Source organism: Urtica dioica, chromosome 2 (genome assembly GCF_054948205.1).
Source record: "Urtica dioica subsp. dioica isolate 48M chromosome 2, U.dioica_male_clone48M_v1_H2, whole genome shotgun sequence".
NCBI classification, from domain to species: Eukaryota; Viridiplantae; Streptophyta; class Magnoliopsida; order Rosales; family Urticaceae; genus Urtica; species Urtica dioica.
Window position 1 is genome coordinate 55,520,082 of NC_142757.1, and position 14,658 is coordinate 55,534,739.

Consider the following 14,658-nt stretch of genomic DNA (forward strand, 5'->3'; position numbering starts at 1 on the left):
ATAAGGAAAACAGCACAAAAAGAATATTTATTTGTCTATTAAACATTACTTCACCTTTTCAAATCAAATCAAACACCAAGTTATAGTAGAATATATGATTCTATGGGAATCGATTACATCACAGTACTTCGAAGTTCAAACCAACGGTACTTTTAACATAAAATCTCTAAAATCAAACACCAAGTTATAGTAAAGTATCTATGTCATTTAGGATTACAAGAGAGAGACCATTAAAAAAAAATCACGTGAAAGACCACCTTTTTTCCTGGATGTAGGGAAATCGCTTTTTTTAAACGTGTTTTTCTTCATAAATAAATAAAATTAAAAATTAATTAACAGTTTTATGCATTCGAAACTCTCTTCGCCACTACACAATTCAGTATATGATGTATCACTGCATGACTGACTTTATAACCTACATATTAACCAACGTTCTGATGTACTCGAAGCCCTACAAAAAAAAAAAAAAAAAAAAAAAAACCCCACGTACAGCCCAATTTTGTTCACCAAATAACGAAAAGAGCACAAAATGATATTTTTATTTGTATATTGATTACATTGCCCTTTCAAATCAAACCAAACCCGATAATTATATGAGAATATAATCCCTTGGAAATCGATTACATCACGCGGTACTTCAAACCACACTCTGCTTTTTTTTCATTAAAATTAAAAACACAATTTTTTTCCTAGCTTACATCAATAAAACCACACAAGTTTTTTTTTCTAAAATAAAAACTCTCATCCAAAGATTTAGATGATTTGATTATTTTCCATTTTGAGATGGATAGATAGCGTAATAAGCAGAGACCCCGCCGAAAAGAAGCACGAGCATCCCTCCGATCAGAGCCAATGCTTTCCACAGGCTGCTTAAGTATTCTTGATTAAACTGAGCCCACGAGCGCACGCACTTGTTCTCGTAGTGCTTCTGTATCTGTTCTTGCACATCGATGTACGCATCGTTGGTGACCAGGTTTGAGCCAATGTTGTTGAAGAGCCTGGCCACTTCCTCGTCGCTGCCGAGGCGGTTGCGCAGCACCTGGGTCTCCCTCAGGTCACTCACGTCCTGCTCCGTATCCACCAGCGAGTCCATGAGGCTAAGGTACGTGCTCACCCCGTAACCGCATGCGTTATTGTCGGGGCACATCTCGTACGCCACCAAATTCAGCAGCTTCGACATCGTTGAGTGGTCCACAATCAATGCCGGCACCCTCAGCGTTGCCTTGAAGAACCTCCGTACGAAACATCACATAATCTCGAACTGCTGCTTGGTTTGATCTTGATGCCCGCGGTTTTCAGGTCCTGCACGTTCCGGAAGGATCTCGGACGTTCCAGAATTTTCGGCGGTTGGTAGGACGACATTTTTCCATGGCCGACGGTGAGGGGATACAAAAGCTCCTCTCGGAGAAGGTCAAGCAGGTGGGCAGGTTTCTTCTTTTCGACAAAGGAAAGCCAGTCTTTCTGACCCACCGGCAATATCAGGTTGTAGGCCATGAACTCGCAGATATGATCCTTCAGATGCATAAATTTGCCGAAGTTTATGAGAATCTCCAGGAGCCGCCACGGTAGTTGATTCTCGAAGAGGAACAAGTCTTGCTGGATAGAATTTTGGAGCCCTCTGTTGATCCCAAACTCGTTTAGCGTCGCATTGGCCGTGCTGTCGATGAACTGCATAACAAAGCAGGCGTCAAGACACAATAGACTCACTAGTTCATCGTTGGAGAATGGCTCGACTACGGTCTCTTCGTAGCATTTCTTGATAGCCTCCAAGTCGCCTTTGATGAGGATGAGAAGATTTTTCATGACATGATAATTATGTGACATGATAATTGCTTACTATTAAGCAATTTGCTCTATAGAGCTACTTTGCTAAGTTAAATCAATAACTAATACGTAAAACAATGATTAAGCAAGTAGTTTAGAACTTTTGCTATTTACTAGCAAGTCCCTCAAATTGTTAAGCAAATGACCATTAAAGATGCTAACCTAGCCAATAATGAGTCAAGATGTCGTATAATAATAATTTATTGGTATGTGAAGTGGTGTTGAATTGCGAGGAAGGCATCGTACTGCAAAATGATAATAATTATGTTTTTAGATTTTAGACCACTAATTAAAAGTTCGAGGAGTAAAAAAACACGTCACTATAAATCATTACAGTAACTTAGCAAGTCGATTTCCTTTCCGCTAAACACGTGAGCTTTTTGGGCTGTTTCAATCTCATTGTCATCTTCTTCTTTTATCATGATCTAAACAAGAGGAAGAAAGTGTATAATGTGAATAAACAAGAGGAAGAGCTTTTTAATTGTTCAAGTTTGCAAGTGAAAACTAATTGGATGACATACTCGAGTTGATGAGCTTTAATGGAGATGAAACTAAATAAATAAATAATAATAATCAAAAGTAGAAACACTAGTAGAGTCAGAGAGACACAGCTCATTGTGCTCGAATGTTTGTCTTATTTATTTATTTTAACATGCAAATAAACTGTGCCACTTTCATTCAAATTTTATGTTTTAATTTCTCATTTTGCAAATTTATAGCATTTTTTCCCTCCTGATGTTTTGAGCTTTTATCCGTATGATTAGTATATTTATTTTGACGGAGATGAGACAATATAAACAAATAAATAAATAAATAATAATAATATATCTTTTGGACATACACTTGCTGAATTGACTGAAGAATGCCTTTTCATCTTCCAGTGATCTATTCCCATTCCTTTGAGCTCGAGATCTGTTTCTGTTTCATCGTCGGTTGATTTGATCTCATTTTCATCTTCTTCTTTGGTAGTTAATGTGATCTAAACAAGAGGAACAAAATGTAAAACATGTATATTTACGTACGTGTCCAAGTTTGCAAGTGAAGACTTACTTCTACAGATGAAATACGGGAGTATGATTTTGATGAACTTTGATGGAGATGACAATAAATAAATAAACAAACAAATGAATAAAAATAATATATCTTTGCGCATACTCTTGATGATTCGGCTTGGTTTCTCATTATCATTTCTTGTTTCTCCAAGTAACGTAGCAAGTCTGTTTCCTTTCTTTTGAACGCGTGAGCTGATTCAATCTCATTGTCTTTTTTTTTTCTTTGGTCATGATTTAAACAAGAGGAAGAAAATGTACAACGTGTATAGACGTAGATTTATTGAACAACTTGCTTTGTCTTTCTTATACTTGTACAAGGTTTGCAAGTGAAAACTTATATATAGAGGAAATACATGAGTCTGATTTTGATGAGCTTTGATGGAGATGCCAATATTATAAAAAAAAGTAGAAGCATTAATAAAACACAGCTCATTGTGCTCGAGTATTTGGTCTTTTTATTTTAGAGATTTATTAGGTTGTGTTTGGTAGTTAACTCAAACTGTTTTTTGTTTTCTGTTTTTTAATTTTTGTAGTTGTACTGAAAAACTGTTTTGTAGTTGTTTTCAAAAAGCTGTTTGGTACAGTTTTCATTTTTGTTTTTGAGAAATTGAAAAAACTGAAAAAACTGTTTGGTACACTTTTCACTTTTTTTTTGAAAAAATGAAAAGTGAAAACTGTTTGGTACATGGAAACAATTTCTTAACTCAAAAAATTTTTTAAACATAAATTTAACTACACAAAATATAAATATGACATTATTGTTTAGATTGAATACAATTTTTTTTTTCTTATCATAAATATGAAATCATTCTGCATAATCATCCCACATAGCTTGAGCAATAAAATCTCTAAACTCGAAATGTGCACGTCGAGCTTGTGTAGTTGCGCTTGTGTACGACGGTCCACCAACTTCTGACGCACCTTGACCTCCGACTCCTTCAGAACTTTGGCCTTCAATATCCTCCGGAGGAACATCTTGATTCCATGTTGTAAACAAAGGGTCTTCGTTTGTGTACATTTTTATTAAATTATGCAATACAAAGCATGCCATAATTATACGAACTTGTTTTTCTAACGGATAACGTGACATATGGTTTAAAATCGGGAACCGAGCTTTTACGATGCCAAAACATCTCTCTATCACGTTGCGTAACGACGAGTGCCTGTAATTAAAAAGTTCTTCTCGTCTACGCATTTGCCTATTTTGTCTGAACTCGGATAGGTGATAACGTACGGTGCGATACGGTGCCAAAAAACCTGGCTCATTAGGATATCCACTATCCACTACGTAGTACTGTCCTCCTTGTGGTATTAAAAAATTTGTATTGTCAGACAGTAATACCTCACGTAATATTCGTGAATCTGACGCTGAACCTTCCCATTCGGCATGGACGTACGTAAATCGCATGTCAAATGTACAAGCGGCCATAACATTCGTCGTACATGTTCCTTTCCGTCCTCGATAATTGGGTTGTTGCGCAGCGGGGACGATGACACCAATATGAGTACCGTCAATAGCGCCGATGCAATCCTTTCAAAGAGAACAAAACTTAGTTTGATAATTAATATAACTTACGTTAGAGATAAAATAAATTCATTAAACTTACTTTATACCATGGCCAATATTTTGGGTTGTTGGCAATCTCCGGGGGTGTTGTTGTATAACCGGGATGCTTTATGACGTCGGGTGCCAACTGAGTTATTGCATCAAGGACATATCCAAAATGTCTGCTAACGGTCTCACCAGAGTGATTAAATCGGTCTTGAATGGCTCTATTCCGGTCCGAATGTGCGAGAACTTTCATGAACATCATGAAAGACTCTTCTGGTGATATGTGACCGGGCGGGAGCAAATGCCGAATCAGTCCAACGATTGCTATGAATGGCTCCTTGTACATGTGACACATCTCAAACAAGGGCTCTCTGTTGGGATTATTTAACATAGCATACACGTACTAACTTCCAATTTTCGTAGTCGTTCGCCGGGGTTGGCGTTCAATTCGTTGTGATTCTTCGGCATCTCGTTGTAGCCTTGTTCGATCACGCCGCCGTCTATGATGACGAAGCATGGCCTCTACCACATTCACTTCGTCGTCACCACTTGAATCCATGGTCTTAGACTACCCAAACAAGACAAAGATTAGTACAAACAAGACTACTAAATAGTTAAGAACACTACTAAATATATAAAACTCAAATCCAAACTCACATCCAAATAAACCTCAAATCCAAATAAACCTCGCTAGCAAATAAAACTAAAAGCAAATAACACTCAAACTCAATCCAAATAAAACTCATTCCACATAAAACTCAATCCACATAAACTCAATCCACATAAAACTCAATCCACATAAACTCAATCCACATAAAACTCATTCCACATAAAACTCATTCCACATAAAACTCAATCCACATAAACTCAATCCAAATAAAAAACAAATCCGAAATAAAACTTAATCCAAATAAAAAACAAATCCGAAATAAATCCAAATAAAAAACAATTCCGAAATAAAACTAAAAGCAAATAAAACGCAAATCCGAAATAAACCAAATAAGATCTCAATCAGAAATCAAACTAAAAATCATAATTTAAGCCTTGCACAAACGGTAACGTCGCGTCGTCACAAGATCCATCATGAATCCGCTGTATTGTCTCAGCGAAAGCGACTCTCGATGAAGTGTAACCTTAGCCACACACTGTTTCAGAAGCACCTCGTCTTTAGTCATCGAGTCCGCCTGACTAGACATTCTCCGTGCTTCTTTCTCTTCCAAAAAAGAAAGCAACTGATCACTTGTGTAGCGCTCAGTTTCATTTTGGGATTCAATTGCCTCTTGCCACATGCTTTTACTGCTCATCGAGGATTTCCTCTTGCGTGCAGTAGATTTTTCCCCCGTTTGTTTCTCAACCTCCCGGGCTTCATCAGATGAGTCCCCTCCCTCTTCCGCATCAGGCGCACTTCCCGCAGCCGATACGCAGGGGACCTTTTCCCGGGCGCTTGTTGCAGCTTTGCCGATGGCGGCTACCTCGGCTGGTCCCATCGCTAATCCACCGGTTGCCGACGTACCAGCGAATATTTCCTTTAGTTTGTCGTAGTGCGCCAATCCCTTTCTCTTGAACCTTTTCGACTCGGGATATTTCTGCAAATAATTAAAAGCAAGCAAATAAGGACCAAGAACCATATTACTACCATCAGTCAAGCACAAATCATGAAAAGAATGACAGCAAGCTCATCCAGACCTACCTAGATTTCAATTCTTTATTCTGGTAGAATTTATACACGTTTATCCAATAAGAAAAAAACATCCAGATTTCAAGAAAACACAATAACAGCTTATCCAGTAAATACAAAGAATTATGTATTATGGACCAAACAGCCAAACATTATTCAGAAAACACAATAAGCTTATCCAAACATTATTTTTCTTTGCTCTTTGAAGTAGCCAAGTGTATGATGAGTCAGGTGTAAATATTCACTTCTAAACAAATTAACATGTTCACGCTCTCTTTTTTTTTTTTTTCCACATTCTTTTTTACCATGACCGACCACTCAATTACATTATTGCAATATGATTACATTTACCCTATTTTGTTAACATATAAAAAAACAGCAAACCCTACAATAATGTCGTGGTATATTTCTAGATTTGTGGCTCGTTAATCAATATTTCACGTGTTGGAATCTTTACCATAAGTTTGTTGGAATATTTGTGGTGAAATATTGAAGACATACCTATCTAATTCACACAATTTCAAACAATATTACACACCGGCCGATTCTTAAAGTCCCTGAATGCTCTCAATATTAGTTTTAAGTTGCCAAAGCATTTGAGTAGTTCTTATTTGAACTCTCTATTAACACAAGTACATACGCACTGAGAAGTAAGTATAAAAACCGTTTAATTTGTTTATAAGTAAAATAAAATACAGTAATTAAGATGGATCGATTAGCAATATTTAATCATGCTGGAGCTATTGATGATATCATGTGTCTATTTTTATAGACTATATTAAACCAAAAAAAATAGTTACTGTTTGGTATGTACATAAGAGTTTATTAACCAAAAAAAGAGAATACAGTATTGCCAACTGTTGGTGGTGGATGTTAGTGTGGAGCCTAATCTAAGGAATTGGAAAAAGTCCCACATCGGTTAGGGATAGTAACTTTGTACAATTCCTTAGTATATATAAAGGATGCTATGTGTTGTATTCCTTTGTACCCAAAAATAGAAACACTTGTACTTGTAACATTTCCCAATTGGGTTTATAGTATTGCAGCGGCAAAGTGGACGTAGCTTTCTCATTGAAAGTGAACCACTATAAATCTTGTGTTATTTTCTTTGCTATTATTTTTCGTTTTCTGTTCGGAGAGAAGGAGGTTTGACAAAGTAAACCCAACGGTTTGGACGAACTGACGAACTGAATCCAAAGACGTTTGGACGAAGTGACGAAGTCAATCCAGCTCGATAAGGCGAGCTCGATCTGACAAAGTGACGAAGTCAATCCAGCTCGATCTGACGAAGTGACGAGGTCGAACTCCTAACAACTGGTCTCAGAGCTTCTAGGTTTGCAGTTTCTTGTTGAAACGGAGTGCGGCTTGTGGAGAAGAAGCGAAGTAGAAAACGATGGGAGGCGAAGAAGGCACGGTGCATGGGATCGGGAAGTTCGACGGGTCGGACTATGCATTCTGGAGAATGCAGATCGAGGATTATTTGTACGGAAGAAAGCTTCATCAACCGCTGAGCGAGAAACCAGAAAAGATGGACGAGGCAGAATGGAATCTCCTCGACAGGCAGGTTCTGGGAGTGATTCGACCGACGCTGTCGAAGAACGTGGCTCACAACGTGGCGAAGGAAAAGACCACGACGGGAATGATGAAGGTCCTGACGGACATGTACGAGAAACCCTCGGCGAACAACAAAGTGTTTCTGATGAAGAGGCTTTTCCACTTGAAGATGGATGAGGGAGCCGGGGTAGCCACTCATGTGAACGAGTTCAACACAATCGTCAACCAACTGTCATCAGTTGAGATTGAGTTCGACGACGAAGTGCGAGCTCTGATCTTGCTCGCGTCCTTACCAAATAGCTGGGAGCCGATGAGGGCCGCGGTCAGCAACTCGGTTGGAAGTGCGAAGTTAAAGTTTAACGACGTATGAGATCGCATCCTCACTGAAGAGGTGCGAAGGATTGATTCTGGCGAGCCCTCGACGAGTTCGGCCTTGAATGTGGAGAACAGGGGAAGAAACCACAGCCAGAATCAGAACCGAGGGAAGGACAGGTCGAAGTCACGGAGTGGGCGAGGTCAGTCAAGGTCGGGGCGACCTTTTGCATGCTGGAATTGTGGCGAGACTGGCCACATCAGGAAGTACAACAAGAAGCCCGCCAAGGAGAAAGACGGTGTTCACGTCGTCACTGAAGATTTAGCAGATGCACTACTGCTAACGGTGGACAGCTCGATCGACTCTTGGGTGCTCGACTCAGGAGCTTCGTTTCACACCACCCCTGACAGCGACATTCTGGAGAATTATGTCGCAGGAAATCACGAGAATGTCTACGTGGCTGATGGCGAGTCTCTAGACATTGTTGGTGTCGGCGACGTCAGGCTGAAGATGGGCAACGGTCAAGTCTGGAAGATCAACAAGGTCAGACACGTGCCGAAGTTGATGAGGAACCTAACCTCGATGGGTCAGCTCGACGATGAAGGTTACACCACGACGTTCGGGAATAACTCGTGGAAAGTCTCAAAGGGAGCTATGGTGGTAGCTCGCGGACAGAAGACAGGCACGATCTACATGACGTCGAGCTGCAGAGACATGGTGGCCGTGGTCGACAACACCGCGAAGACCGAGCTGTGGCACCGCAGGCTCGGGCACATGAGCGAGAAGGGGATGAAGATGCTGGTGAAAGACGACATGATCCCGGAGCTGAAGACGGTGGAACATCACCAGTGCGAGAGCTGCATTCTCGGGAAGCAGAAGCGAGTTAGCTTCACGAATGCGAGCAGAGAGCTGAAGGCGGAGAAACTCGAGCTGGTACATACCGACGTATGGGGACCAGCTCCAGTCCCTTCACTTGGGGGATCTCGCTACTATGTGACGTTCATAGACGATTCCACGAGGAAGGTATGGGTTTATTTCCTAAAGAATAAATCTGATGTGTTCGCCACCTTCAAAATGTGGAAGGCGATGGTCGAGCTGGAGACGAGCTCGAAAGTGAAGTGCTTGAAGTCCGACAATGGAGGGGAGTACGTCGACTCCGACTTCAAGCGGTATTGTGTAGAGAACGGGATCAAGATGATGAGAACGATCCCGGGAACTCCCCAACAGAACGGAGTAGCGGAGCGAATGAATCGCACGCTAAATGAACGAGCTCGGAGTATGCGGATTTACTCCGGCCTGCCCAAGACGTTTTGGGCCGATGCAATCAACACGGCAGCCTTCTTGATAAACCGAGGACCGAGCGTTCCTTTGAATTTCAGAATTCCAGAAGAGGCGTGAAATGGGAAGAAGGTAAACCTTTCTTATCTGAAAGTGTTTGGTTGTCTATCATATGTTCATATTGATGAATCTGTTCGAAGTAAGCTCGATCCAAAGTCTAAAAAGTGTTATTTCATTGGTTATGGTGACACTGAGCTCGGCTATCGTTTCTGGGATGCCCACGCGAGAAAGATAGTCCGAAGCAGGAATGTTGTCTTCAACGAGCAGACGATGTACGGGGACGAGCTGAAGGGGAACTCGACGAAGAAAGCTCCTGAGGGCGAGAAGTCAACAATCGACCTGAAAGACTTCTCGACGACCGAGCTGGAAGAAGAAGACACTTCGATGACCGATGTGAGATCAGACCGAGCTGATAGTGGTCATGAGATCGAAGAAGACACTTCGATGACCGAGGTGAGATCAAGCCGAGCTTATGGCGGTCACGAGATCGAAGAAGAAGCTGATGAGAACACCGAGCTCGAGGTGAATCAGCGGACTCCGATCACTGAGCTGCGGAGATCGTCAAGAGTCAGGAAACCGGTACACAAGTTTTCTCTGTCTTTCAACTACATCCTCCTTACCGACAGAGGAGAGCCGGAGTGCTATGAAGAGGCGATGGAGGTCGACACCTCGATCAAGTGGGAGCTCGCCATGAAGGACGAGATGGATTCACTGATCACGAATCACACTTGGGAGCTGGCGGAATTACCAGCTGGGAAGAAAGCACTGCACAACAAGTGGGTGTACCGGATAAAGGAGGAGAGCAATGGAAGCCAACGGTTCAAGGCGAGGCTGGTGGTGAAAGGTTTCCAGCAGAAGGAGGGAATCGATTTCACAGAAATCTTCTCTCCGGTCGTCAAGCTCGTGACGATCAGAACCGTGCTGGGATTGGTTGCCAAGGAAAATCTGCATCTACAACAGATGGATGTGAAGACGGCGTTTCTTCACGGTGATCTCGACGAAGAGATACATGAGGCAGCCCGAAGGCTTCGAGGTGAAAGGAAGAGAGGAGCTCGTGTGCAAGCTCCAGAAGAGTCTCTACGGGCTGAAGCAAGCCCCACGGCAGTGGTACAAGAAGTTTGACAACTTTATGAAGAGAGCTGAGTTCGGCAGGTGTGAGGCCGACCACTGCTGTTACTTCAAGAGACTTGAAGACTCCTATGTGATTCTTCTGCTCTACGTCGACGACATGCTGATCGCAGGTGCCAACCTACACGAAATCGACGAGCTGAAGAAGAGATTGTCCGAAGAGTTCGCGATGAAGGATCTAGGAGCCGCGAAGCAGATTCTCGGGATGAGGATCAAGAGGACGAGAGAGAGCATCGAGCTCTCACAGGAGGAGTACGTGAAGAAGGTGCTCCAACGCTTCAACATGGAGGATGCGAGGTCGGTCAGCTCGCCGCTGGCCAGCCACTTCAAATTGTCCAAGCAACAGTCGCCAGTGACAGAGGACGAGCTGGCGTACATGGACAAGATCCCTTATGCTTCGGCCATCGGAAGCTTGATGTACGCAATGGTGTGCACGAGGCCGGACATTGCTCATACAGTGGGAGTTGTGAGCAGATTCATGAGTAACCCGGGGAGAGAGCACTGGGAGGCGGTGAAGTGGATCCTCCGATATCTGAGAGGCAGCTCGACCTCGGAATTGGTATTCAGGAAGTCCGAAATGGGACTTCAAGGTTACGTCGATGCTGACAATGGGGGCGACATCGACAGCAGAAAGAGCACGTCCGGTTATGTCTACACACTCGGAGGGACGGATATCAGTTGGGTGTCGAGGTTGCAGAAGATCGTTGCCTTGTCGAGCTGCGAGGTGGAGTATGTGGCCATCACCGAGGCCACAAAGGAGATGATATGGCTACAGACTTTCTTGGGCGAGCTGGATCAAGACCATGGAGGGAGTGCGCTGTACAGTGACAGCCAGAGCGCCATTCAGTTGGCTAAAAACCCAGTGTATCATGCGAGGACGAAGCATATACAGCTGAGATACCACTTCATCAGGTCGGCATTGGAGGATGGTATATTGGTGCTTGAGAAGATCGCAGGGAGTCAGAATCCCGCCGACATGTTTACGAAGTCTGTGCCGTATGACAAACTGAGGTTGTGCTCGACCTCAGTTGGACTCCTCGTCTGATGAGTTGAGTCGCCCCTGCAAGAAGGAGACGCGTGATGAGATTAGTCTCCAAGTGGGAGATTGTTGGTGGTGGATGTTAGTGTGGAGCCTAATCTAAGGAATTAGAAAAAGTCCCACATCGGTTAGGGATAGTAACTTTGTACAATTCCTTAGTATATATAAAGGATGCTATGTGTTGTATTCCTTTGTACCAAAAAATAGAAACACTTGTACTTGTAACCTTTCCCAATTGGGTTTATAGTATTGCAGTGGCAAAGTGGACGTAGCTTTCTCATTGAAAGTGAACCACTATAAATCTTGTGTTCTTTTCTTTGCTATTATTTTTTGTTTTCTGTTCGGAGAGAAGGAGGTTTGACAAAGTAAACCCAACGGTTTGGGCGAACTGACGAACTGAATCCAAAGACGTTTGGACGAAGTGACGAAGTCAATATCCAGCTCGATAAGGCGAGCTCGATCTGACAAAGTGACGAAGTCAATCCAGCTCGATAAGGCGAGCTCGATCTGACGAAGTGACGAGGTCGAACTCCTAACACCAACTTCTCCTATACGCTGATCAAACCTTGAAAGCCTCGGAAGACGATTTATTTAGGTAATTATACGCTGACCAGTTGTTGACCACTGGTATTTTATATATATATATATATATATATATATATATATATATATATATATATATATAAAATTTATTTATATATGTATATAACGTGCAAAAAAAAAACAGCTTTCCTGAAAAGCATGTATAAATAAACCTATTAAGTCCATTAGAGATAATCAAAATATCCTTTATTTAATTTCAAACAGAGCATTAAAAATTACTAATACAAGTTTTTGAGCAAAAAAACTATCAACCATTTACACGACATCACAAATAGAATTAAAAAAGGATACCTATCCGGGATTGACAATATGTAAACACAAACAAAACAGAGTATACAAAATTCGTCATCGGCAGTCACAAAACAGAGTATATAAATTAACCTATTAATTAACAGAATACTCACAAAAAAAAAAGCAACATACCTTTATATACGTCTCCCAAACTTCGTCATCGGCAGTTACTGTATTTGTGTCCGTATCCCATCCAAAACCAGTGGCTTCCGTGAGTCCTTGGAAGATCTTAGTATGACTTTTAAGTCGGTGCCACTTTTGCTTCAATTTCTCTACCTTATAGGCTTTACCAAACTTACCTACCATTTCCAACTCAATTTTCATCCAACATCGTTTGTCAAATTGAGTTGGTCCCATACGGCCTTGAACTTCTTCATGACAAAAGTCAATGAACTTAGCCAAAGCCTCTTCCGGCCAATGAGCGCCGTCATCCATTTTTTAAAAAACTGAACCATATAAGATATGCAATGAAATGAACACAGCCAATGCAGTATCAAGATTCTGTTACATATTTTTTCCTCATAATGCTGTTACATATTTTTTCCTCATAAAAAATAAAATCAAGATTCTGACAGTATAATTAGATGGTAAACCAAAAATCCTTTAACATATCTGTGTTTAGTACTAGCCTAGTAGAGTATGTAGATACAAACATGAAACATCGTAGCTAGAATATATTCAATAAACTTTTTACGAATATCCAACTTGACTGCATTCTATGCTTACTAAACTGAAATGTGCATGCTAATACTGTAAATATCAAATTAAATTGTGTGGATGTATTATTTGTTTGAGATCTGAAAAATACTTATCAACGTTGCAATTAGGTAAAACCCGAACCAAACCAGAGTAAGAAAAATTACTCGAAAACCCACATCAAAGCTAGATTACAAATCAATTGTATGTACGGGCTTAATCTAGAACCCGAACCAAACCAGAGTCAGAAAAATTACATAAGCAAAGCACGAATAATCCGAACCAAATCAAAACACGTAATTCGAAACCCTTTAATCAACAAAACTGTTACCCTACACATAATTTCAGATGAACAACGACCACAAACCGAGCCCAAACATAAGCAAAGCACGAAATAATCCGAACCACATCAAAAGCCCTAATTCGAAACCCTAGAAATCGAGAACAAAAAGGAATTAAGATTTTTACCTTGATGTAGAACGCGAACCCACACAGTCTCGGCCTCTCCTACTCCAACAAATCACTCTCAACCTTATACAGAGAACAAATCGAAGCCAACTGCGTTTGAATGAAGAATTTGAACCAAGAAAAATAAGAACAGATACCTACAAAGGACGAACGGAGAAGAAGAACGAGAAGAAACTCACCGACAACTCTCCGGAGACTCTCTCTCTCTCTCTCTCTCTCTCTCTCTCTCTCTCTCTCGCTCTCGCTCTCTCGGATCTGCTCTCAAAACCCTCTTCCGCTTTTTTTTTGCTCGACAATGAGAGAGGAATGACTAGGGTAGGAATGACAGAGAGGATAGCCCGTGAGTACACGTGAGATAAAAAGTGAAAAAAATTTCGGAAAACACCTTGGTGTTGTTTTCAATTTCATTTACCCTGTTTTCAAAACAATCCAAAAACTTTTAAAAATTTTACCCGAAAATTTTAACCAAACACCACTTTCCAATTTTCTTTCCTATTTTTTTAACTCAAAAAGTGAAAAACACTTTTTCAAATGAGTACCAAACATTTAGTATCTGGCTCTATTAAGAGGGGAGATTAAAATAGTAGCCAAATTATCAATTTATTTTAAAGGAAAAATGGTGTCAAAAATACTTAATGTTTAGACAAAACACTACTTATATACTCAATTTTTTTTTTCTTGGACAAAAATACTCAAAGTTTCAAATTTAGTTATACATAAATACTTTGCCGTTAAAATTTCTGTTTGAACTTAACGGTCCGAGTAGTAACGGACCCACTATAAAGTAACATGTGATATTTTTGCCAAAGAAAAAAACCTTTGAGTATAAAGGTAGTATTTTGATCAAACATTGATTATTTTTGTCACCATTTCCCCTATTTTAAAAGATAGCCAACATTGAATTCCCAAAAATACTTTTCTCTCCCACACCCAAACATCCAAACACCACACCCACACCAAAAAAACACACCACAATCTTCTTATGCGATCCACCAAATCTTCGCCGGAGACTTGCCGTCGCCGGCGCCGAAGAAGGAGCTTCGGACTCGATCGCCACCGCATCGTGGTTCCGAGGTTGATTCCGACGTAGTTGTCGCTCAGGTCGCCGAATTCGGAGTTAAA

At 41.1% G+C, this 14,658-nt stretch overlaps 1 pseudogene; it reads right to left on the reverse strand.

Annotated features, from left to right (window-relative positions):
* Positions 1-766: 766 nt before the first annotated feature.
* LOC149405886 (UPF0481 protein At3g47200-like) lies at positions 767-1,803 on the reverse strand (annotated as a pseudogene).
* Between the last annotated feature and the right edge of the window lie 12,855 nt (positions 1,804-14,658).